General features: G+C 37.1%; 2 long non-coding RNA genes across 2 annotated transcripts; both read left to right on the top strand.

Moving 5' to 3' along the window:
* Positions 1-1,441: 1,441 nt before the first annotated feature.
* On the top strand, positions 1,442-3,360 carry LOC120866983. Its single transcript, XR_005721790.1, has 3 exons — positions 1,442-1,493; positions 2,640-2,744; positions 3,306-3,360. It is a non-coding gene; the product is annotated as an uncharacterized LOC120866983 (long non-coding RNA).
* Positions 3,361-4,681: 1,321 nt separating this feature from the next.
* LOC120866981 lies at positions 4,682-6,868 on the top strand. The gene is made up of 3 exons (XR_005721788.1): positions 4,682-4,779; positions 5,557-5,610; positions 6,761-6,868. It is a non-coding gene; the product is annotated as an uncharacterized LOC120866981 (long non-coding RNA).
* The last annotated feature ends 17,510 nt before the right edge of the window (positions 6,869-24,378 follow it).

Raw genomic sequence — 24,378 nt, 5'->3', positions numbered from 1 at the left:
AAGAAGCAACAGTTAGAACTGGATATGAAACGACGACTGGTTCAAAACTGGGAAAGTAATAGGTCAAAGCTGTATATTGTCGCCCTGCTTATTTAACTTATATGCAAAGTACATCATGAGAAATGCCAGGCTGGAGGAAGCATAAGCTGGAATCAAGATTGCCAGGAGAAGTATCAATAACCTCAGATCTATAGATGACACTACCCCTGTGGCAGAAAGCAAAGAGGAACAAAAGAACCTCTTGGTAAGTGAAAGAGGAGAATGAAAAAGCTAGCTAAAACTCAGCATTGAGAAAACTAAGATCATGGCATCTGGTCCCATCACTTCATGGCAAATAGATGAGGAGAAAAATGGAAACAGTAATAGACTTGATTATGTTTATTTTGGCTCGAAAATCACTGCAGATGGTGACTGAAGTCATGAAGTTAAGACTCTTGCTCCTTGGAAGAAAAGCTATGACAAACCTAGACAGCATATTAAAAAGCAGAGAGACTTTGCCAACAAAGGTCCATAGAGTCAAAGCTATGGTTTCCCCAGTAGTCATGTACGGATGTGTGAGTTGGACCACAATGAAAACTGAGTGCCAAAGAATTGATGCTTTTGAACTGTGGTGTTGGAGAAGACTCTTGAGAGTCCCTTGGACTGCAAGGAGATCAAACCAGCCAATCCTAAAGGAAATCAGTCCTGAATATTCATTGGAAGGACTGATGCTGAAGCTGAAGCTCCAATACTTTGACCACTTGATGCAAAGAGCTGACTCATTGAAAAAGATCCTTATGCTAGGAAAGATTGAAGGCAGGAGAAGGGGACCACAGAGGATGAGATAGTTGGATGGCATCACTGACTCGATGAACATAAGTTTGAGCAAACTCCGGGAGATGGTGAAGGACAGTGAAGCCTGGTGTGCAGTCCATGGAATCACAAAGAGTCGAACATGACTGAACGACCAAACAACTACAAAAGTACACAAATTAGATGAAGGAGTCAGCAAAGATTGGAAGTTTTGCTGGGTGTAGAGTTGGAAACATGAAGAAAGTGCTGTGTAAGGGTTGCATGTGGAAGTAGCCAGCTACAATATTTTAGGCAGTTTTTATTGTGTATGAATCCTGTAATATTAACAGTAAGGTGGTCAAGCATCATAGTACTCCTAGATTCTAAAGTAGAATAGACCAAGTGGAAAGTAAGTCAAGCAATGTTTTTAAAACTTCCTATCACCATTGTGTATAGAATTTAATATTTTATACTATAATTTTGTCTTCTATTCTATATATTTATCATTTATAGAACTTAATTCTTCAATTCCATGCTCAGCTGGGGTTTATTTATAGAACAACTCAGGGTAAACTTCTGAATTTCAGTGTTTTGTTCCACAATATAAGGTCTTTGTAACATTTTCTGGGTCTAATGAAAAATCTGTGTCTTACTTGTACTTTATCCTACAGAAGAAAAGGTTAAACCAAATACTCTTATGGAAAATGCTGAGTCATTCAAAGGTGAGTGAAAGTTTATACAGAAAAATCATTATAACAATATGCTGATGCTTTTCTGTTTTGCTTTTAAATATTTTATTCCTATCATACTGACATTGTTAGTTCTTTTAGTATATTAATGGTATCTTTCATTCTGTGATCCACATTAGTTTAGGGTGTATACTTTTTAGCACAACTATTATTTATCATGTCTTGGTAAAATATCCTGTATTCTCTGAATTTTTTCAATAATGCATATCACTTTTCCATCATTTGCTAAGCTAAGTCGCTTCAGTCGTGTCCGACTCTGTGTGACCCCATAGACGGCAGCCCACCAGGCGCCCCCGTCCCTGGGATTCTCCAGGCAAGAACACTGGAGTGGGTTGCCATTTCCTTCTCCAATGCATGAAAGTGAAAAGTGAAAGTGAAGTTGCTCAGTCGTGTCCGACTCTTAGCAACCCCAGGGACTGCATGCAGCCTACCAGGCTCCTCCATCCATGGGATTTTCCAGGCAAGAGTACTGGAGTGGGGTGCCATTGCCTTCTCCGTTTAAACAGCCAGAAATCTATGTTATCACAATAAGTGGCAGAAAAAAACATTGGCATACATCTTTTTATGAATAACATTACACAGGAACTTCCCTGGTGGCTCAGACAGTCAAGAATCTGCCTACAATGCAGGAGACCCAGGTTCAATTCCTGGGTCAGGAAAATCCCCTGGAGAAGGGAATGGCTACCACTCTAGTATTCTTGCCTAGAGAATTCCATGAGCAGAAGGGTCTGGTGGGCTACAGTCCCTGCGGTTGCAAATAATTGGACATGACTAAGCAGCTAACACTTTTAACTTTTTTTTTTTTATCACATGGGCAAATTAAAAGTAATATGAACACTGTCATTACAGAATTATTTCTATAGCCATTTATATTAGTTGTTTTAGGCCTCTATACAGCTACCATTTCAGAGTGTCGATTTATCCCATTTTTATTAGCGTATTCAAAAAACTTGTCTCTCTAGAATTAAGATTGAGTTCTATCTGATATTTCCTTAGTCTTGACTTAGCATTGGCCAACCCTGTTCTTAATCTTGCAATTAAACTTAGATGATGTTCATAATTTAGACTCATTCATCATGCTTAAGTTTTTCATCAGTCATTATTTTCATCTTTTCCAAGGAGCCAAGATTAATGCTGATGAAGTAGATGGTGTTTTGAAAAACATAGGGATAGAACTCACACCCAAGGAACGCTGGAAGCTGCTTAAAACTCTACCACTTACTTGTGAGTATTTATGATACTGTTTTTGTCCTCAGAGGAGCTTAGTGTGAGCGTATTTATTGTTGGGGTAGGTAGGAATCATTAAACCTTTATTCAGTGTATATTTATATTCAACATGTTTAATGAGCACTTCTTAGGTTATAGAATTAAAGACAGAAGTTCTTGCTTTCATGGAGGCTATTGTCAGAGATAGAGCTTACTCCATTGGGATTGAGCTTGAGAACATCATAAATGAATAGAGATTTTTAAATTGATTGTTTTAAATTTAATTTAGGATTTTAATCTTGAAATGTCTAATAAAAAAATAAGGGGGAAAAAGAGGAAGTCAGGTTAAAAAGGGTCAAATCAGAGAGACTGAAAGTTTCAGCCTAGTAAAGAAAGTTTAGAACTTTCTCTACCCTTTAACTTTATTCTTAAAACCAAGGGAGATAAGGATGTGTGGATGGAAAATTAGATAAATCTAAAAGGCAAATCATGTAACATTATTGTCTTTATAAAATAATCTATTCTCTTGTGAATTGCTGTATCACATTTCTCTGTTAACAATAATGACTTCTCTTGTAGATGACAGAAAGTACTATCAAAAACGGTTGCTACAGGGTTTAAAGGCTTTCCAAGGTGAGTGTTAAGAATAATAAGTCAAGTGAAAATGAAGTTTTTGACCTTTGTATTTCCTTTTGGAAGTCCTTTTAATTACTTAATGGTAGTAATAGCTAATTTTTCTTGAGTGTAGTGCCAACCACTGTTCTAAATACTTTACATCTACTAACTCATTTAAGCCTCACAGAAATCTGTAAGTTAGCTTATTTGGGGCTTCCCAGGTAGCTCAGTGGTAAAGAGATGCAGGGAATGCACAATCCCTGGGTGGGGAAGATCCCTGCAGGTGGAAATGGCAGCCCACTCCGGTACTCTTGCCTGGAGAATCCCATGGACAGAGGAGTCTGGAAGGCTACAGTCCATGGGGCTGCAAAGAGTCAGATCAAATGAGTGACTGAGCACACACACTAGGTACTTTTCCTAAGTTAGGTACCATTTTACAGATGAGAGATGCTAACTCACTTGCCTAAGGTCACTCCATTTGAACTTGGGAGGATCATGATTTGAACCTACATTCTTAACTGCTCCCTTAACAGGGGATCTTCCCTGGTGGCTCAAATGGTAAAGCATCTGCCTACAATGCGGGAGACCTGGGTTCAATCCCTGGGATGGGAAGATCCCCTGGAGAAGGAAATGGCAAGGCACTCCAGAACTCTTGCCCGGAAAACCCCATGGACAGAGGAGCCTGGTAGGCTACAGTTCATGAGGTTGCAAAGAGTCGGACATGACTGAGGATGGAAAGATCCCCTGGAGAAGGAAATTGCAAACCACTCCAGAACTCTTGACTGGAAAGCGCCATGAACAGAGGAGCCTGGTAGGCTACAGTTCATGAGGTCGCAAAGAGTCAGACATGACTGAGCAACTTCACTTTCACTTTCTTAACCACACTATTATATTGAACAGTTAGGTTATTAATCTTTTTTATTCCCCTTTATGACTTACAGTTCAAGTTTAGATAACCACTAGGTTACTTCCTGGGAGATAATTTACTATTATAATGACAAGTTTCAAACTCAGTAGCCAAAATTATGGCTAGCATTTCAGACATGTTTCTCTATTATTGATAATAAATGAATGATGACTAATAAGTCTCATTCATTTGCTTTAGATGTTTATGACAAATTTTAGCAGAATGCCTCATAACATGTAAAGAAGGTGTTTTTTCTTCACAGTCCCCACCCTATCCTCTGCCACCTTGGTTTTCTATTTTCCTTAAACATCTGCATTGCAACTTTGCTTTTCTCCCTCCCATTAGGGTTTGGTGCATAACACTTAACTAAACCATTTTTATTTTAGGCATAATTTTAATCTTTTCTCATTTCATCTCTTAATCAAGGAGGACATGTTTTAGAAAATAAACTAGGAACCACTTTGACAAACCTGAACTATGAACTTGAAAATAAAGAATTAAATGATCTACGTAACTATTTGGAAATTGACAGTGAGTATTTAATTTACCACTTGTGACTCCTTTCAGACGAGCCTTTGAAGTCTTCTTGTAGCATCCCAGAGCGAGATCTGGTGAGCGAGCATCACATCCCAGACAGCCAGGGCAGCCAGTTCAGATGTAGGGAAGCAGGAGGCCCCACAGGGCTTTCTTAAATCAGCAAGCATGTCTAAACCCCAGTATACTTGTTCAATTTTACTTAGAAAGTAAGAAATTCTTATAGAGTTATGATTTTCAAGGAGGAGAAATATGGCTTCTGATTATTATTCTCAGTATTGTCAGAGATCCAATAAGGGTCATTGGTAGATTAAGATTCAACTAGGAAAAACAAAGAAACACTTCAGGAAAAAATAGCAGAAGCTACTGAAATAGATGTTGAAAAGGGTCGGAGATTGACAAAGAAGGTAAACAGGATTTGGAATTGTTTGACAGGTAATATACAAAGAGAGATGATCATATTTCCATTTAGCAAATACGAGTATCAGGTTGAAATAGTCAGTGATATCTGGTTTGAGACCAATAATATGGCAGCAGAGAGATATCTTTTAGATTAAAAAGACCATTTAGGAAAAGCGTTAAAGATCTGATTTAGCATGTTAAAACACCTTCTTTAGAATTCTATAAGATAGTTGGATATGAGAAAAACATTTAAACATCAACAAAATTTTTCTATGTAAATAATGACAACTTAGAAAATTTCATGGAAAAAGTGATCCTAAACCTAATAGCAATAAATATTTTGTCTATATCTGATTATCCTTTGTATTTCAGATAATGGAAAAGTTCCTCTGAACTCCTTGATGAATATAGCAAGTTTATTTTCTGGTGAGTGAGAAGTGATGATGAAAAGATATAAAATCAAGATATTTTGCCATATGTACATATCATATTTTAATTATATATTCCAATATTCTGAACATTCAGAAAACTAAGATCATGGCATCCAGTCCCATCATTTCATGGCAAATAGATGGGGAAACAGTGAAAACAGTGGCTGACTTTATTTTTCTGGGCTCCAAAATCACTGCAGATGGTGATTGCAGCCATGAAATTAAAAGATGTTTACTCCTTGGGAGGAAAGTTATGACCAACCTAGACAGCATACTAAAAAGCAGAGACATTACTTTGCCAGCAAAGGTCCGTCTAGTCAAGGCTATGGTTTTTCCAGTGGTCATGTATGGATGTGAGAGTTGGACTATAAAGAAAGCTGAGCACCAAAGAATTGATGCTTTTGAACTGTGGTGTTGGAGAAGACTCTTGAGAGTCCCTTGGACTGCAAGGAGATCCAACCAGTCCATCCTAAAGGAGATCAGTCCTGGGTGTTCATTGGAAGGACTGATGCTGAGGCTGAAACTCCAGTACTTTGGCCACCTGATGGGAAGAGCTGACTCATTTGGAAAGATCCTGATGCTGGGAAAGATTGAGGGCAGGAGGAGAAGGGGACGACAGAGGATGAGATGATCGGATGGCATCACCAACACAATGGATATGGGTTTGGGTGGACTCCGGGAGTTGGTGATGGACAGGGAGGCCTGGTGTGCTGTGGTTCATGGGGTCGCAAAGAGTCGGACACGACTGAGTGACTGAGCTGAACTGAACTGAATATTCTGAAATTACACACATCTCATTTTACCAATATATTGATGTTTGTTTTCAAGTATATATATATTTATTATTATCTACAGTTTTAGAAGTATCATTTTTTAAAAAGAAATCTATTTTATTATAAGCTGGCTGGCTTGCCCTCATTGTTTTAAGAGCACTAATTGAAGCATTCTTTTGGCAAGGCTTAAAGGAAACATCTACTTTAATTCCTTCTTGTGATGCTCTGCAGTTACAAAAGCTTCATTGTATCCTTTCTCCTCTGCAGTTACATCTGTAGCAAGTTAAGATACTGTTGTTTTATTATAATTTTTTAATTTAGAATTGTTATATATGAAACTGTTCACTTATCATGTCTCCCATCATTTTAAAGGTAATAAGATTAATGCCAAGGACACACAACTTTATCTGGAAAATATAGGTATTGAATTAACAAAGAGCGAAAGTCAGGAGCTATTGGACACACTGCCATTGGATGGTAAGCATTTCAGACATTGCAGTGAATTTTGGAGAATCATAGAGTTATGCATTATGTGCATTAAATTCTAGAAGTATAATTGTTTAACATCATATTAAAAGTTAAGAGGTGACATCAGCAGTGTGGCATGTAAATCATTCCTCCGTTTATCTCCCCTTTTTAACCAATGAATTAGACATCCACGCATGAACCATAATGCCTTTGTGGGCATTTTGGCACCTAGCACATTACTCCCAAGGACCCTGGAAGAGTCTTGCCCATTGGACAACCTCTGTCTGGGCCGTAGAACCAACAGAAACAGCAAAATTGCATAGACCCCTCTCACCACTGTCAAAATTGGGCAAAAATCGGGTGAGTGTTGAGCCACGCAGGCACACATACAGGAGCATACTTGCAGAAGTCTAGCTTTCCAGAAGGGAAACCCCAGCACATCACTGGATAGAACAACAACAACAAAAGACATATAGATGGCTAACAAACACATGAAAAGATGCTCAACATCACTCATTATCAGAGAAATGCAAATCAAAACCACAATGAGGTACCATTTCACGCCAGTCAGAATGGCCGCGATCCAAAAGCCTACAAGCAATAAATGCTGGAGAGGGTATGGAGAAAAGAGAACCCTCTTACACTGTTGGTGGGAATGCAAACTAGTACAGCCACTATGGAGAACGGTGTGGCGATTCCTTAAAAAACTGGAAATAGAACTGCCTTATGACCCAGCAATCCCACTGCTGGGCATACACACCGAGGAAACCAGAATTGAAAGAGACAGGTGTACCCCAGTGTTCATCACAGCACTGTTTATAATAGCCAGGACATGGAAGCAACCTAGATGTCCATCAGCAGATGAATGGATAAGAAAGCTGTGGTACATATACACAATGGAGTATTACTCAGCCATTAAAAAGAATACATTTGAATCAGTTCTAATGAGGTGGATGAAACTGGAGCCTATTATACAGAGTGAAGTAAGCCAGAAAGAAAAACACCAATACAGTATACTAACGCATATATATGGAATTTAGAAAGATGGTAATGATAACCCTGTATGTGAGACAGCAAAAGAGACAGATGTATAGAACAGTCTTTTGGACTCTGAGGGAGAGGGAGAGGGTGGAATGATTTGGGAGAATGGCATTGAAACATGTATAATATCATATAAGAAACAAATTGCCAGTCCAGGTTCGAAGCATAATACTGGATGCTTGGCGCTGGTGCACTGGGATGACCCAGAGGGATGGTACAGGGAGGGAAGAGGGAGGGGGGTTCAGGATTGGGAACACGTGTATACCTGTGGCGGATTCATGTTGATGTATGGCAAAACCAATACAATATTGTAAAGTAATTAACCTCCAATTAAAATAAATAAATTTATATTAAAAAAAAAAGGTTTGTGTGGGTACCTGGCTACTCCAGCAAGGCAGGACCACCAGAGAAATCCGCTATTCCCCACTAGACTCACTAGTGCTAAGCAGGAGCTCTGTGACTCTGGGGGAGATTATTGGGGAAAAGGCAAAAAAGGGTTTCAAAAATTAAAAGAGTTGAGCTCAGGAGGAAGTCTACCCATGAGCCTCTGGGAGTACCACACCCAGGGATCTCTCTACGGGGTTCTCAGGCATCCCCAAGGTCTAAGTACTAAAGTCTTTTCCTACCTGCAGTCTGCTGCCGGCTTCTAGTGCATTGAAGGAAGGTTGTCCCCAGTGCGACCAGGAATCACAGCTTGTGAGCAAGGGAGAAACCACAAGAGCTATAGCGCCACCTCCTGGGAAACAAAAGATTTACAGTAGCCGGCCAGGTGAATTTTCAGTTCAGTTGAGTTCAGTCCCTCAGTCGTGTCCGACTCTTTGCGACCCCATGAATCAATCACAGCGCGCCAGGCCTCCCTGTCCATCACCAACTCCCGGAGTTCACTCAAACTCAAGTCCATCGAGTCGGTGATGCCTTCCAACCATCTCATCCTCTGTCGTCCACTTCTCCTCCTGCCCACAATCCCTCCCAGCATCAGAGTCTTTTCCAATGAGGCAACTCTTCGCATGAGGTGGCCAAAGTACTGGAGTTTCAGCTTCAGCATCAGTCCTTCCAGTGAACACCCAGGACTAATCTCCTTTAGAATGGACTGGCTGGATCTCCTTTTAGTCCAAGGGACTCTCAAGAGTCTTCTCCAACACCACAGTTCAAAAGCATCAATTCTTCAGCGCTCAGCTTTCTTCACAGTCCAACTCTCGAGACATCCATACATGACCACTGGAAAAACCATAGCCTTGACTAGACGGACCTTTGTTGACAAAGTAATGTCTCTGCTTTTCAATATGCTATCTAGGTTGGTCATAACTTCCTTCCAAGGAGTAAGCGTCTTTTAATTTCATACCTGCAATCACCATCTGCAGTGATTTTGGAGCCCCAAAAAATAAAGTCTGACACTGTTTCCACTGTTTCCCCATCTATTTGCCATGAAGTGATGGGACCAGATGCCATGATCTTCGTTTTCTGAATGTTGAGCTTTAAGCCAACCTTTTCACTCTCCTCTTTCACTTTCATCAAGAGGCTCTTTAGTTCTTCTTCACTTTCTGCCATAAGGGTGGTGTCATCTGCATATCTGAGGTTATTGATATTTCTCCTGGCAATCTTGATTCCAGCTTGTGATTCTTCTAGCCCAGCATTTCTCATGATGTACTCTGCATATAAGTTAAATAAGCAGGGTGACAATATACAGCCTTGACGGACTCCTTTTCCTATTTGGAAGCAGTCTGTTGTTCCATGTCCAGTTCTAACTGTTGCTTCCTGACCTGCATATAGGTCTCTCAAGAGGCAGGTCAGGTGGTCTGGTATTCCCACCTCTTTCAGAATTTTCCACAGTTTATTGTGATCCACACAGTCAAAGGCTTTGGCATAGTCAATAAAGCAGAAATAGATGTTTTTCTGGAACTCTCTTGCTTTTTCCATGATCCAGCAGATGTTGGCAATTTGATCTCTGGTTCCTCTGCCTTTTCTAAAACCAGCTTGAACATCAGGAAGTTCATGGTTCATGTATTGCTGAAGCCTGACTTGGACAATTTTGAGCATTACTTTACTAGCATGTGAGATGAGTGCAATTGTGCGGTAGTTTGAACATTTTTTGGCATTTCCTTTCTTTGGGGTTGGAATGAAAACTGACCTTTTCCAGTCCTGTGGCCACTGCTGAGTTTTCCAAATTTGCTGACATATTGAGTGCAGCACTTTCACAGCAAAATAGCTCAGGATTTGAAATAGCTCCACTGGAATTCCATCACCTCCACTAGCTTTGTTTTAGTGATGCTTCTTAAGGATTTGAAATAGCTCCACTGGAATTCCATCACCTCCACTAGCTTTCAGGATTTGAAATAGCTCCACTGGAATTCCATCACCTCCACTAGCTTTGTTTTAGTGATGCTTCTTAAGGCCCACTTGACTTCACATTCCAGGATGTCTGGCTCTAGGTGAGTGATCACACCATCGTGATTATCTGGGTCGTGAAGCTGTTTTTTGTACAGATCTTCTGTGTATTCTTGCCAAAATTTGGCCACAAGAGGGAAGCCTGCATACCTTCACAAAGACAATGGAAAAACTCAGATAGTAACACCATAGAACATAATACCCCATCTGAAGGTAACAAGAAAAGTGTACACCCGTGGTGGATTCATGTCAATGTATGGCAAAACCAATACAGAATTGTAAAGTAAAATAAAAAATAGATAAATTTAAAAAAAAAAGAAAAGTTAAGGCGATATCTTCTACTTCAAATTCAAAGGCAGCAACACGTAACTAAAAGGATAATGAAAAACCAAGGGAATATAGCTTTACAAAGAAAAATGGTAATTCTCAAGCAGCCAAGCTCAAAACCATGAATATTGCAATCTAATTGATTTTAAAGAATTCAAAAGTTATTTTGAAGAAATTCATACCAAAAAAACTCAGAAAGAAAATTCAATAACATCAGCAATCAAATATATGAACAAAATAAGCTCTTTACCAAGAATCAATTATAAAAAAAGAACCAAAGAAATTCTGGAGCTGAAGAATTCTGTGAATGAGATGAAGAAAGTAGTAGAAAGCATCAGTTGCATGGCAGACCAGATGGAGAAAAGGAAAAAATGACTTGAAGGACAGGAATTTTGAAATAACAGAGAAGAGAAGACAGAACAAAGACTTTAAAAGAGCAAAGAAAGCCTATGTGAGCTATGGAATTCCATCAAAAGACTAATATTAGAATTAAAAATTTCTTTAAAATTTCTTTAAAGAAATAATAGCTGAGAACCTTCCTAAACCTGGAGAAAGACTTGCACATACAAGTCCACAAAGCTAATAGATCACCCTATCATTTCACTGAAGAGAGACTTTCTCCAAGCCACATATTGAAACTATCAGAAATAATGATATTAACTAGACTTATTGTGATGATCTTTTCACCACAGAGTTTACTCTTGAACAATATGAGGGTTATGGGCCCCAACTCTCCATGCAGTTGGAAATCTGTGTATAATTTATAATTAGCCCCCCATATATGCAGGGGACTCAATCAACCATGGATCATGTAGTTCTGTAATATTTCCTATTGAAAAAAATCCACATGCAGTATCTTTTGATATTTATTTATAAGAATTCCACAGTGATAAGAGAACAGACTCTGAATGATTTCAGTATCTGTACACCATGAAATTTTTGCACCTTGTTTTATGTCCCTGAATATGTTCCAGCGTATCCTGGTTTTATAGCTTATGGGAACTTGAATAGAATTCATATCCTGCTATTGTGTGAAAACTGTGTAAATCTTAGTTATATTGAACTGGCTCATAGTGTTTTTTAGGTCTACTGTATCCTATTTTTCTGTCTATTCATTCCATTAATTTTTGAGAGTTTGATATTGAAACTCCAACTAAAAATCCTAATTTATCTACTTAAAAAATAATTGTAATATATAGTGGGGCTGTACGTAGCTTTGTTCTATGTTTTTCAAGTCTCCTATAAATGTATTATCATACTTTCACAATTTAAAAAAATAAAGAAGAAATAAATCCACACTTAAGTGCATCTGTGCAGTTCAGGTGCTTCTCACATAGCTCAGTGGTAAAGAATCCACCTGCCTATGCAGGAGACGTAAGAAAAGTGGGTTCAGTCCTTGAGTGGGGAAGATCCCCTGGAGAAGGAAATGGCAACCCACTCTGGTATTCTTACCTGGAAAATTCCATGGACAGAGGAGCCTGACAGGCTACAGTCCATGGGGTCGCAAAGAGTCAGACACGACTGAGCAGCTGAGCTTGCACACATGTGCAGTTCAAACCCATGTTGTTTAATGGTCAGCTGTATATACAAATATCAAATTAGGTTGTACATAAAAGTAATATAAATTTCTGTCAATTATATTTCAGTTTTTTTAATGATAAAAAAATCTTAAAGGCAGCAGGAAAAAATGGGAAAGGACCCCCCCTCCAAATTAGGCTATCAGTGGATTTCACAGCAGAAACTACAGCCAAGAGAGGGTAGAATGACATATGCAATGTATTGAAAGAGAAAAATTTCAGCCAAAGGTACTTTATCTGGTAAAGTTATCCTTCACATACAAAGGAGAAATAAAGGCTTTCCCAGACAAACTAAAGCTGAGAGAGTCCATCACCACTAAACCTGCCGTGCAAGGAATGCTAACAGGAGTTCTTCAAGCTGAAAGGAAAACATACTACTCAGTGACATGAAAACACACAAATGTACACAACACACTAAGGTGAAAAATATACAGTCAGACTTAGAAAACCAGTTCTTCAAAATAGCATGGTGTGTTAAGCACTGAACTATAGTAGAAAAGTTAAAAGAAAGCATAGTAAACAATAACTATGGTGTGCTTGTGCTTATGTTGCTCAGTTGTGTCCAACTCTTTGCAACCCCGTGGCCTGTAGCCCACCAGGCTCCTCTGTCCATGGGGATTCTCCAAGCAAGAATACTGGAGTGGGTTGCCATACCCTCCCCCAGGGATCCTCCCAACCCAGGGATGGAAGCCAGGTCTTCCACATTGTAGGCAGATTCTTTACCATCTGAGCCATCAGGGAAGCCCCCCAAAAATAACTATAGCTACTATAAATTGTTAACAAATATACATATTTTAAAGGAGGTAGATTATGACATTAATAATGTAAAAGAGAGAATGAAATGTAAAAGATTGCAGTCTTTGCAGGCAATCAGAGGTAAGTTGCTGAGAGTCAAAAATGAACTGTTATCTATAAGATGTTTTATGGAAGTCTCATGGTAACCACAAAGCAAAAACCTAGAGTAGACCCATGATAGACAGTCAAAGGGGAAACAGAGCATATCACTACAGAAAATAACCTATTTTAAAAGGTAGACAGAAACAGAGGGGGAAAAAAATGGACTGAAAAATACCCAGAAAACAAATGAATAAGATGGCATTAGTAAATCCTTACATATCATCAGTTACTCTAAATGTAAATGGATTGAATTCACCATTAAGAGGCAAAGTGTAGCTGAATGGATTAAAAACAAGACCCAACTATTTGCTGCCTACAAGAGACTCACTTCAGCTTTAAGGACACACATGGACTCAAAGTAAAGAAATGTAAAAAGATATTCCATGCAAACAGAAACCAAAAGAAAGTGGAGGTAGTCATACTTGTATCAAACAAAATAAACTTTAAGCCAAAACTCATAACAAGAGACGAAGGAAGTCATGATGCATAATTGCGGTAAATTCATTAAGAAGATATAACAATCAGAAATATGTATACATCCAGCATCAGAGCATTGAAATATATTAACCAAATACCAAGAGATCTGAAAAGAGAAACAGTCAGTAATACTACTAACATATTATGGGACTTGAATGCCTTACTTTAAACAATGGGTAGATATCCAGAGTGATAATCATCCAGAGTGAAAACCAAAAAGGAAACAATGGATTTGAACCATACTTTAGACCAAATGGGCCTAACAGACATCTATGGAACATTCTATCAAACAGCAGAATACACATTCTTCTTAAGTACATATGGAACATTCTCAAGGTTAAATCATATGATTGAACACAATTCTTAAAATTTAAGATGATTTTGATTATAGCAAATGCACTGTATAAACACTATGATAGGAAACTAAAAAGCAACAACATGAGGAGGTAGAAAATCTACAAATATGTAGAAACTAAACAACATATTCTTGGGTCAAAGAAGAAATCAAAAGGGAAATCAAAGAATATATTGAAATAAATGAAAATGGAAACACTACATACTAAAACCTTTTGTTAGGGAATTTTAGAGTGACAGACACATGTAATAAGACATTATAAAGATCAAAAATAAACAACCTAGATTTATGCCTCAAGAAACTAGGGGAAAAATAACAAGCCCAAAGTTAACAAAAGGGAGAAAATAAGAGAGATCACAGTGAAAAACTGAAATGGAGACCATAAAAACAATAAAAAATATTAATGAAACTGAGTTGGATTTTCAAAAGATAAACAAAAATCAGTAAAACTTTAGCAAATCTAAGAAAAATTGAAAAACATCTCATAAAAAGGAAATGAAAAAGAAATTACAACTGACACTACAGAAATACATAGGATCATGAGAAACTACCAGAAGCAAATTATGTGCAACAAATTAGATACCTTAGAAGAAATGGATAACTTCTTAGACTCATACAACTTACCAAGACTGAATCAAGAAGAAATATTGAATAGAAAATCCAAAGACTAATAACAAGTAAACCTATTGAATCAGTAGTGAGAAAACTTTTCAAAAAAGTAAACCACAAGACCAGATGGCTTCACTAGCAAATTCTGTGAAATGTTTAAATAAGAATTAACACCAATCCTTCTCAAATGCTGCCTGAAAAATTGAAGAGGAAGGAAGAAAAAAAGTCATCCTACAAGGCCAGCATCATGATAGCAAAGCCATATAAAGACATTACAGTAAAATAAAACTATAGGCCAATATCCCTGATGAATATGCTAGAGCAATCAAGTGAGACAAGCAAATAAAAGCCATCCAAATAAGATAGAAAGAAAGAAAATTGTTATTTATAGGTATATGATATATACCTATAGGTATATGATACATATATATACATACATACATACATACAGTTGACCCTTGAGCAACATGGCAGTTAGGAACACCAACCCTCCCTGCAGTTGAAAAAACTAATTTTACCAGTGGTAATCTAAATCCACAGTTCCAAACCCCAGTTTTAACCAACCATGGATCATGTAGTATTGTAGTAGATGTGTGTTGTTTTATTGTTGTTCAGTCACTATGTCATGTCTGAATCTTTGTGACCCCCCATAGACTGTAGCCCACCAGGCTCCTCTGTCCATGGGATTTCCCAGGCAAGAATGCTGGAGAAGAATACATGGAGACGATCCTTCTCCATGGGATCTTCCTGACCCGGGGACTGAACCCATGTCTCCTGCATTGACAAGCAGATTCTTTACACTGAGCCAGTAGGGAAGCACTAGTTTAAAAGAAGAAAAATTCACATGTAAGTGGACCCATGCAGTTCAACCTTGTATTTTTCAAGGATCCAGTGTATTGAAAATCCCAACTAAATCTCAACTAAAAGACTATTGAATTTAATTAATGAATTCAGTGACATTGCAGGATATAAAATCAATACACGGAAATCAATTGCACTTCTAAACACTAATGGCAAAACATCTGGAAAAGAAGTAAAGAGAACTATCCCACTCATGATAGCATCAAAAACAATAAAATATTTAAGAATAGATTTATCCAAGAACATGAAAATTTTGTACAATACTGCAAGACTTCATTGAAAGAAATCAAAGAAGACATAAACAAAAGGAAAGACATCCTGTGTTCATAGATTGGAAGTTAATATTGTTAAAAATTCCATGCTACTCACTTTGACTTTTCACTTTCATGCATTGGAGAAGGAAATGGCCACCCACTCCAGTGTTCTTGCCTGGAGAATCCCAGGGACAGGGGAGCCTGGTAGGCTGCCATCTATAGGGTCGCACAGAGTCGGACATGACTGAAGCGACTTAGCAGCAGCAGCAAAGCCATCTATAGATTAAATGTAATTCCCATCAAAATTCCATTTAAATTGAAATTTCTATTCCATGGAAATAGAAAAAAAGCTCTAAATATTATATGGAACTACAGAGGACCCCAAATAGCCAAAGCAATCATAAGAGAGAAAAACATAATTGGAGACATCACACTTCCTGACCACTAGCTACCACAAAGCTAAGGTAATTAAATAAGTATGGTACTGGCATAAAAATAGACATATACAAAACAGGATAGAGAGCCTAATACTAAATTTTTGCATATATAGTCAACTAATATTTAATTAGAGAGCCAAGAGTATCAAATGGGGAAAGGATTATCTCATCAACAAATGATGTTGGGGAAAATGGATAACCACATACAGAAGAATTAAATTGGACCCCGACCTTACACACTTCACAAAATGGGTCAAATAATGAAATATTAAAACTTAATACCATAAAATTCATACAAGAAAACCTAGGGAGGAAGTTCCTCAACATTGCTCCTGGCAAGGATTTTTTTGGATATGACACCAAAAGCACAAACAACAACAACAACAACAAAAACTCAGCAAATGGGGCTACATCAGATTTAAAAGTTTCTGCACTGAAAGAGAAGCAATCAACAAAATTAAAAGGCAGCCTGTGAAATGGGAGAAAATGTTTGCAAACCATGATCAGATAGGGGTTAATATCTAAAATGGAGAAGGAAATGGCACCCCACTCCAGTACTCTTGCCTGGAGAATCCCATGGAGGGAGAAGCCTGGTAGGCTACAGACCATGGGGTCGCAAAGAGTCGGACATGACCTAGCAGCTTCACTTTCTTTCACTTTCAATATCTAAAATACATAAACAGTTCATACAACTCAATAACAAAAAAGAAATCCAACTTAAAACTGGGCAGAGAATCTGATTAGACATTTTTCCATAGAGGACATACAGATGGCCAACAGGTACATGAAAAAGTGGTAATCATCACTAATCAGGAAAATGCAAATCAAATCCACAATGACATATTATCTCACACCTATAAGAATGGCTTATATCAAAAAGACAAGAGACAACAAGTGTGTTCAAGGATGTAGAGAAAGGGAACCCTGTACACTGTTGGTGGGATTATAAACAGATTCAGCCTCTATGGATACCAATATGAAGTTCCTCAACAAAGTAAAAATAGAACTATCATATGATTCAGCAATCCCACTTCTGGGCATATATCCAAAGGAAATGAAAACAGGTTATCAAAGAGATATATATGCACTGCCATACTTACTGCAGCATTATTCGCAATATCTAAGATACGGAAACAAGTAGTCATCAGTGAATAAATGTCTAAAGGAAATATATTATATACAATGGAGTACTATTCAGTCATGAGTAAAGAGGAAATCTTGCCATTTGCAACAACACAGACTCTGAAGATATTATGCTAAGTGAGATTAAGTCTGAGAAATGCAAATGCTGAGAAATGCAAAAGATTTCTATGTGAAATCTTTAGAAAAACTAACTCAAAAAAGAGCAAGTAGAATGGTGGTTACCAGAGGCTGGTTGGGGGTGAAGGATGAGAGAAATATTATTTAAGGATACATACTTGAAACCAGTAGATAAATCAGTCCTGGAGATCTAATACACAGTATAGTGATTATAGACAACAAAACTGTATTATAAAAAAGATCTTAATTGTTCCCAGCACAAGAAGAAATGATAACTATGTGAAATGACAGAGGTGTTAGCTAATTATAGAATGGCCCTCATATTGCAATATGAATGTATCAGATCAGTATGTTTCATGCCTTAAACTTATACAATGCCCTGTTTCATTTATATCTCATTTTTTAATTAAGAGAAAAATTAATGTCAAAAGTACCTATTATAATATATAATATTCAGTTCTTACCATTTAAATCCTTACTTGGAATGTAATGCTCTTTTGTGGGGTACTGCTGTTACGGAAAAATAGCTTTAAATGTTAGAACCAACATCTATAACAACTCTAAAACTAAAAGTAGGGAAAGGTGGTAATCAGAAGAGTTGAGGAAAGGAAGGAAGGTACACTGTAGAAAAAAAAAAGAAAAAAAATCTGTTTACATGTTAGAGTTTCACTAAAAGTACATCAGATGCCAGAGAATGCATAGTTAACCTTGAGAATCTTATTCACTTCTTTGTTTCCTTCTTGGGATTTTAACTAATTAAAAATTTATAAAAATTTACAAACAAATAGTACTTTCTGAGTTGCCACTTATTTATGAACTAAATTGACTCTTATCTTACAGAAAATCAAATGGTGTATAAAAACAGGTTGATGGATGGAGTAAAGAAATACAGAGGTGAGTGAGAAGACTGCCAAAAAGAGAAAATAGATCTTCAAGCTTTCGCATTTACTTTTCTACAATCTCTTTTATTTCTCACTGATTGGTTTGCTAATTGTATTAGTCTAGTTTTTTAATGAGCTGACATTCTTAGTTGTACACAATCTAAAGAAATAGCTACATTATTTTGTCAGTGTGGCAAATTTCGAATTTTACTAAATGGTAATAATATGTGCATTGTCTCTGCTATAATTTGTTAGTCTTTTTTTTTAATTTTACTTTATTTTACTTTACAATACTGTATTGGTTTTGCCATACATTAACATGAATCTGCCACGGGTGTACATGAGTTCCCAATCCTGAACCCCCCTCCCACCTCCCTCCCCATACCACTGCTGGGCATACACACCGAGGAAACCAGAATTGAAAGAGACACGTGTACCCCAATTCATTAGTCTTAATACTCATCTCTTCCTTCTAGGTAAATTCACCTTGTAAATTGCTGTAACAGTGTTTCCTGGAACACTGAAAAGAACTTTTCTATTTCTAATTCCTCAACTAATTCTTTTTAATCACTTCAAGAGTTTTATGGTGTTGTTACTTTTTGCTTCCATTTATGTTGATTGATTGATATGACCAGGCATTTTTTCCTCTTTAACATAATCACAAATTTCCTTTATCCCTTTTTTTCATAAGGAGGAAAGGTTAATATCAACAAAATAGATGATGCTCTTAAGAACATGGGATTCCTACTTGATGAGGAAGACATTGACGAACTATGCAGTCACCTGCCAATTGATGGTAAGCACTTCAAGTACCCAGTGCCCTGTAAAAATTTTTTTTTATTTCTCTGTAGAAATATCTGAAGTATACTTGTTAATTTCTTGGAAAAAGCCAGAAGCCTATAGAGAGCAAATCCTGAAAACCAGAGATATATTGTTTTAAAAAAAAAAAAAGTTTATTTATTTGGCTGTGCTGGGTCTTAGTTGTAGCAGGCAGGATCTTTAGTTGTGGCATGCAGGATCTAGTCTAGACCAGGAATGGAACCTTGGACACCCTGCATTGGGAGCTCAGAGTCTCAGTCATTAGATCACCAGGAAGTCCCAGCAGTGCTGTTGTTAAAACAAGAAACTAATCATGTTGTTTCTCCTGCCTAAATTTCTCCAGGAAATGTCTTTCAACTGTAAGATAAATAAGATCAACAGATCTAATGTAAAACATGGTTACTGTAGTTGATAACAGAGTGTTGCTTAATTGAAATTTGCTAAGAGAATTAAATGTTCTCACCAAAAACATATAGATAGATAGATAGTTAATAGATGGATAGATTATATAGTGAGAGATACTAACTAACTAGATGGGGGCAACTTTTCACAATGTATATATATAAAATAATCACAGTGTACAGTTTTAATGTCTTACAATTTGGTCAGCTATAAAGCTGAAATAGAAAACAAGACAAAACTAGGGAAGAATTTTTTTCTCTCCCAGTCTAGTGAGTGAGGAATACAAAAAGTAAAAGGTGAAGAAATGGAATAAATGTGTTCGTCATACTTAGAGTCTTTTTTCCCCCAAGCTTATGCTTATATAGGGCTTCCCAGGTGGCACTAGTGGTAAAGAACTCACCTGCCAATGCAGGAGACATAAGAGACATGGGTTCGATCCCTGGGTTGGAAAGATCCCCTGGAGGAGGTCATAGCAACTCACTCTGGTATTTTTACCAGGAAAATGCCACAGACAAAGGAGCCTTGCGGACTACAGTCCATAGGAATGCAAAGAGTCAAATAAAACATCTAACTAGAAGGAAAAAAAAGCTCTTGGCAACTGCAAAATTCTTCCATTTTACTCCACAGTTTAAGAATTTTATATAATTGGGACCTGTATTAGTCTGCTCAGGCTGCCATAACAAAATACTATAGTCTGTATGACTTAAGAGAAATTTATTTTCTCCAAGTTCTGGATGCAGGGAAATCCAAGATCACCATGTCATTTTATTTGGTTTCTGGTGATTTTCTTCCTAGCTTGCAGACAGCTGCCTGCTCACTGTGTCTTCACATGGCAGAGTGGAGAGAAAAAAAAAAATCTTCCTCTTAAAAGGCCACAGTCCTATTGGATTAGGGCTCCACCCTTACAACCTCATTTAACCTTAATTACCTCCTAAAGACTTTATTTCCAAATACAGTCACACTGGGGAGTAGGGCTGCAACATATGAAATTAAGGGGACATGATTTAGGTCATAGCAGGATTATATCTAAATTTTGTTTTATTTTGTAGTTGAGAGAAAAGTTAAACTGGATAGACTTCTAGATGCAGTACAAGAACTTCTTGGTGAGTGAGAAGAAATAATAAGGAATAATTTTTAAAATCTCAATACTTAACAAAAGAAGTTATTTTTAAAGTATTTTCTGTTAGCCTGTCCATGACATATTAATCCTGCTACTACATCTGTTTTAATTGGTAATGTATACATAACTGAAAAGACAGCTTTATAAGCTAAATGTTATTCATTATTATAATTAATTGTTACCTACTTCTTATTTTAAAGGCTAAAGTATAATGCCTCAACAATAAACCTTTTATGCCTTGGTTTTTCTCAATAATATTATTATTTTCCTGCTGTTCTAAAAGCAAAATGACAAGGCCAATTACACATGTAGGTAATATGACCACTGAGAAGAAGCTCATAATTCAGGCAAAAATAAAACAATAGAGCAAATACTACATGCTGGCAGAATTATTTGCACCAGAAAATTTAATGAGCTGTTACAGAAATACTGGTTTTCTGCGTGCTGTGTTTGTTACTTGTTCCTAACACTGAAGAACTCCATTTTACCAGAAAGAAACTATTTCTGAATCCCCCTTCTAATTCTAAGTAATTAAACAATACTTAATCTTTCCATTGCTTTTTATCCTATATTTGTGGATGATGCTACACAAACAGTTGATATTAGTAGTAGTAGTGGTATTATTTGTATTTTTATTACTATTATTATTATTTAAAGTTTGACCTTTTATCATTGTTTTATTTTTTAAGGGGAGGTACTTGACCATAACGATCTGGGAAATCTTCTGAAAGACATAGGGTTAAGAGACCAACTGAAGGAGAATTCTGTGTTGGGGAAAAGTTTGCCACTCGATGGTGAGCATTTAATTTACCAAAGAAGTATTCATCCATTCAGTGAAAGTGAATTGGTTGCCATTAGGTACTAGACATTATAATAGGCTCTGAGTCACAGAGATGAATAAAACAAAAGTCCAGTTCCTAAAAGTAGTCAAGGTAGAGAGAGCACATACGCCCCACCCCCCCAAAAAAAAACAAAGAAAAGAAACAAATAGTATACACAATGGTAAGTGCTCTATGTTCATAAGTATGCACTGCTGTGGAAGTACAAAGGACATTTTGAACAACTATTCTTGGAGACTCTTCACAGTGTGTATATCAGTTCACACAGTGCTGAAAGGTTTGATAGTAGAAGGTAACAAAATCTGAAAGTGTTGTATGCGAGACAGCAAAAGAGACACAGATGTATCGAACAGTCTTTTGGACTCTGTGGGAGAGGGAGAGGGTGGAATGATTTGGGAGAATGGCATTGAAACATGTATAATATCATATATGAAAGGAGTCGCCAGCCCAGGTTCAATGCACGATACTGGATGCATGGGGCTGGTGCACTGGGATGACCCAGAGGGATGGTACGGGGAGGGAGGAGGGAGGGGGGTTCAGGATGGGGAACACGTGTATACCTGTGGCAGATTCATGTTGATATATGGCAAAACCAATACAATATTGTAAAGTAATTAACCTCCAATTAAAATAAATAAATTTATTTTTTAAAAAAAGAACAAAGAGGTACAACTGACCATGTAAAATCCCATGTTGATATAGTATAGAAAACACAGTGTATTCACATTATGTGGAGAAATACTTTGTTAATTTGGCTAACTCAAATCAATAATTCAGATATAATCCATCTGTACAGTGATGATGGTAAAGATAAAATGATGGCTGTGAAAATATGAAAATGCTTTAAAGTATTTAAAACATATAATAAAGATGTTAGTTATTAGATTTTTAATTAGTGAAATGCAAATCAAAACTACAGAGAGGTACCACCTGACATGGGTCAGAATGACCATCATTAAAAGTCTACAAATAACAAATGCTGGAGAGGATGTAAAGAAAAGGGAACCCTCCTACACTGTTGGTGGGAATGTCAGTTGGTTCGGCTACTATGGAAAACACTATGGAGGTTCCTTAAAAAACTGAAAATAGAATTTTACTATATGATCCTACAGTCCTGCTCCTGGGCATATATCCAGAAAAGATGAAGGCTTTAATTCGAAAAGATACAGGCACCACAATGTTCATAGCAGCACTATTTATTACAATAGCCAAGGCATGGAAGCAGGCTAAATGTCCATTGACAGATGAATGGATAAAGAAGATGTAGTGCATATATATATATATATATATATATATATATATATACACACAATAGAATATTATTCAACCATAAAAAAGAATAAAATAATGCCATTTGCAGCAACATGAATGGAACTAGAGATTATCATACTGAGTAAAGTAAGTCAGACAGAGGACCAATCATATCACTTAAATATAGAATATTTAAAAATTATGCAAATGAACATATTTACAAAGCAGAAATAGACTCACAGACACAGAGAGCAAACTTGTGGTTACCAAGGAGAAAGGGAGAGGAAAGGATAAATTGGAAATTTGTGATTAAGAGATACACACTACTATATATAAAATACATAAACAGCAAGGACCTACTGTATAGCACAAGGAACTATATTTAATATTTTGTAATAACCTGTAAAGGAAAAAAATCTGGGAAGAATATATAAGTATATATGTATGCAAACTGAATCATTTTGCTGTACACCTGAAACATTATAAAGCAATTATATGTCAATTTGAAAAATAATAAAATAAAATATTTTGCTGAAATAAGTATAAAAAAGAGTGAAATTAAGAGAATTTTCAGGAAAATGATAAAGGAAAATCTCAACATAACAGCTGTGCATCGAGACTAGGGAGAGTATAAAGTAGATAACCAAAGAGAACCTACAGAATAGTTCAGGGCTCTCTACTCAGTGCTTTGTGATGACCTAAACTGGAGGGAGGAAATCCAAAAGCGAGAAGATATATGTATATGTATACTTGATTGACTTTGCCGCACAATGGAAACTAACACAACATAGAAAAGCAGATATATTCCAATAAAAATTATTTTTTTTAAAGATGAGAGAAATTGTTTAATTTAGAGCAGAAGAATATTGTCTCCAAAAAAAGTGGTAGTCTAGGGACTGATAGACTATCTAACATTATTTGAACATATTGAGAGGAGATTTTTCAGTTCTGTTTGAGAGTTAGAGATTAACTACATAGACACATTGGAAACTAAGCAAAATAAGACATTGTTCCCTGGTGGCTCAGACAGTGAAGCGTCTGCCCACAATGCGGGAGACCTGGGTTCAATCCCTGGGTCGGGAAGATCCCTTGGAGAAGGAAATGGCAACCCACTCCAGTACTCTTGCCTGGAAAATTCCATGGACAGAGGAACCTTATAAACTACAGTCCACGGGGTCGCAAAGAGTCGGGCACAACTGAGCGACGTCACTAATGAACTTATTTGCAGGGTAGAAATAGAGACACAGTAGTAGAGAACAGATTTGTGGACTGGAGAGGGGCGGGGATGGGAAGGTGGGACAATTGAAAGAGTAGCATTGACATATTTACACCACCCTGTGTGAAGTAGCTAGCCGGTGGGAAGCTGCTGTATAATAGCTCAGGGAGCTCAGCCCAGTGTTCTGTGATGACCTAGATGGGTGGAATGAGGGGTGGGAGGGAGGCCCAAGAGGGAAAGCATATATCTGTATACCTATAGCTGATTCACTTTGTTGTACAGCAGACACTAACACAACATTGTAAATTAATTTTACGCCAATAAAAAAACTGGAAAAAAAGTCAATCGTTAATTGCAAGAAAGACAAAAATTTCAATATGAAAGGAAATGTATTAATAGTTATAACCTATTATGGAATGGGAAGTATCCATTATGTGGCTTAGTTATAATATTTATATAGTCATAATAATGAGCAGTTAATCTCAATTACCAACCCCCCCCCAAAAGTGTCATT

This window comes from Oryx dammah, unplaced genomic scaffold (assembly GCF_014754425.2).
Source record: "Oryx dammah isolate SB20612 unplaced genomic scaffold, SCBI_Odam_1.1 HiC_scaffold_8, whole genome shotgun sequence".
In the NCBI taxonomy this organism is placed as follows: domain Eukaryota; kingdom Metazoa; phylum Chordata; class Mammalia; order Artiodactyla; family Bovidae; genus Oryx; species Oryx dammah.
This window is presented reverse-complemented; position numbering and strand designations above follow the sequence as displayed.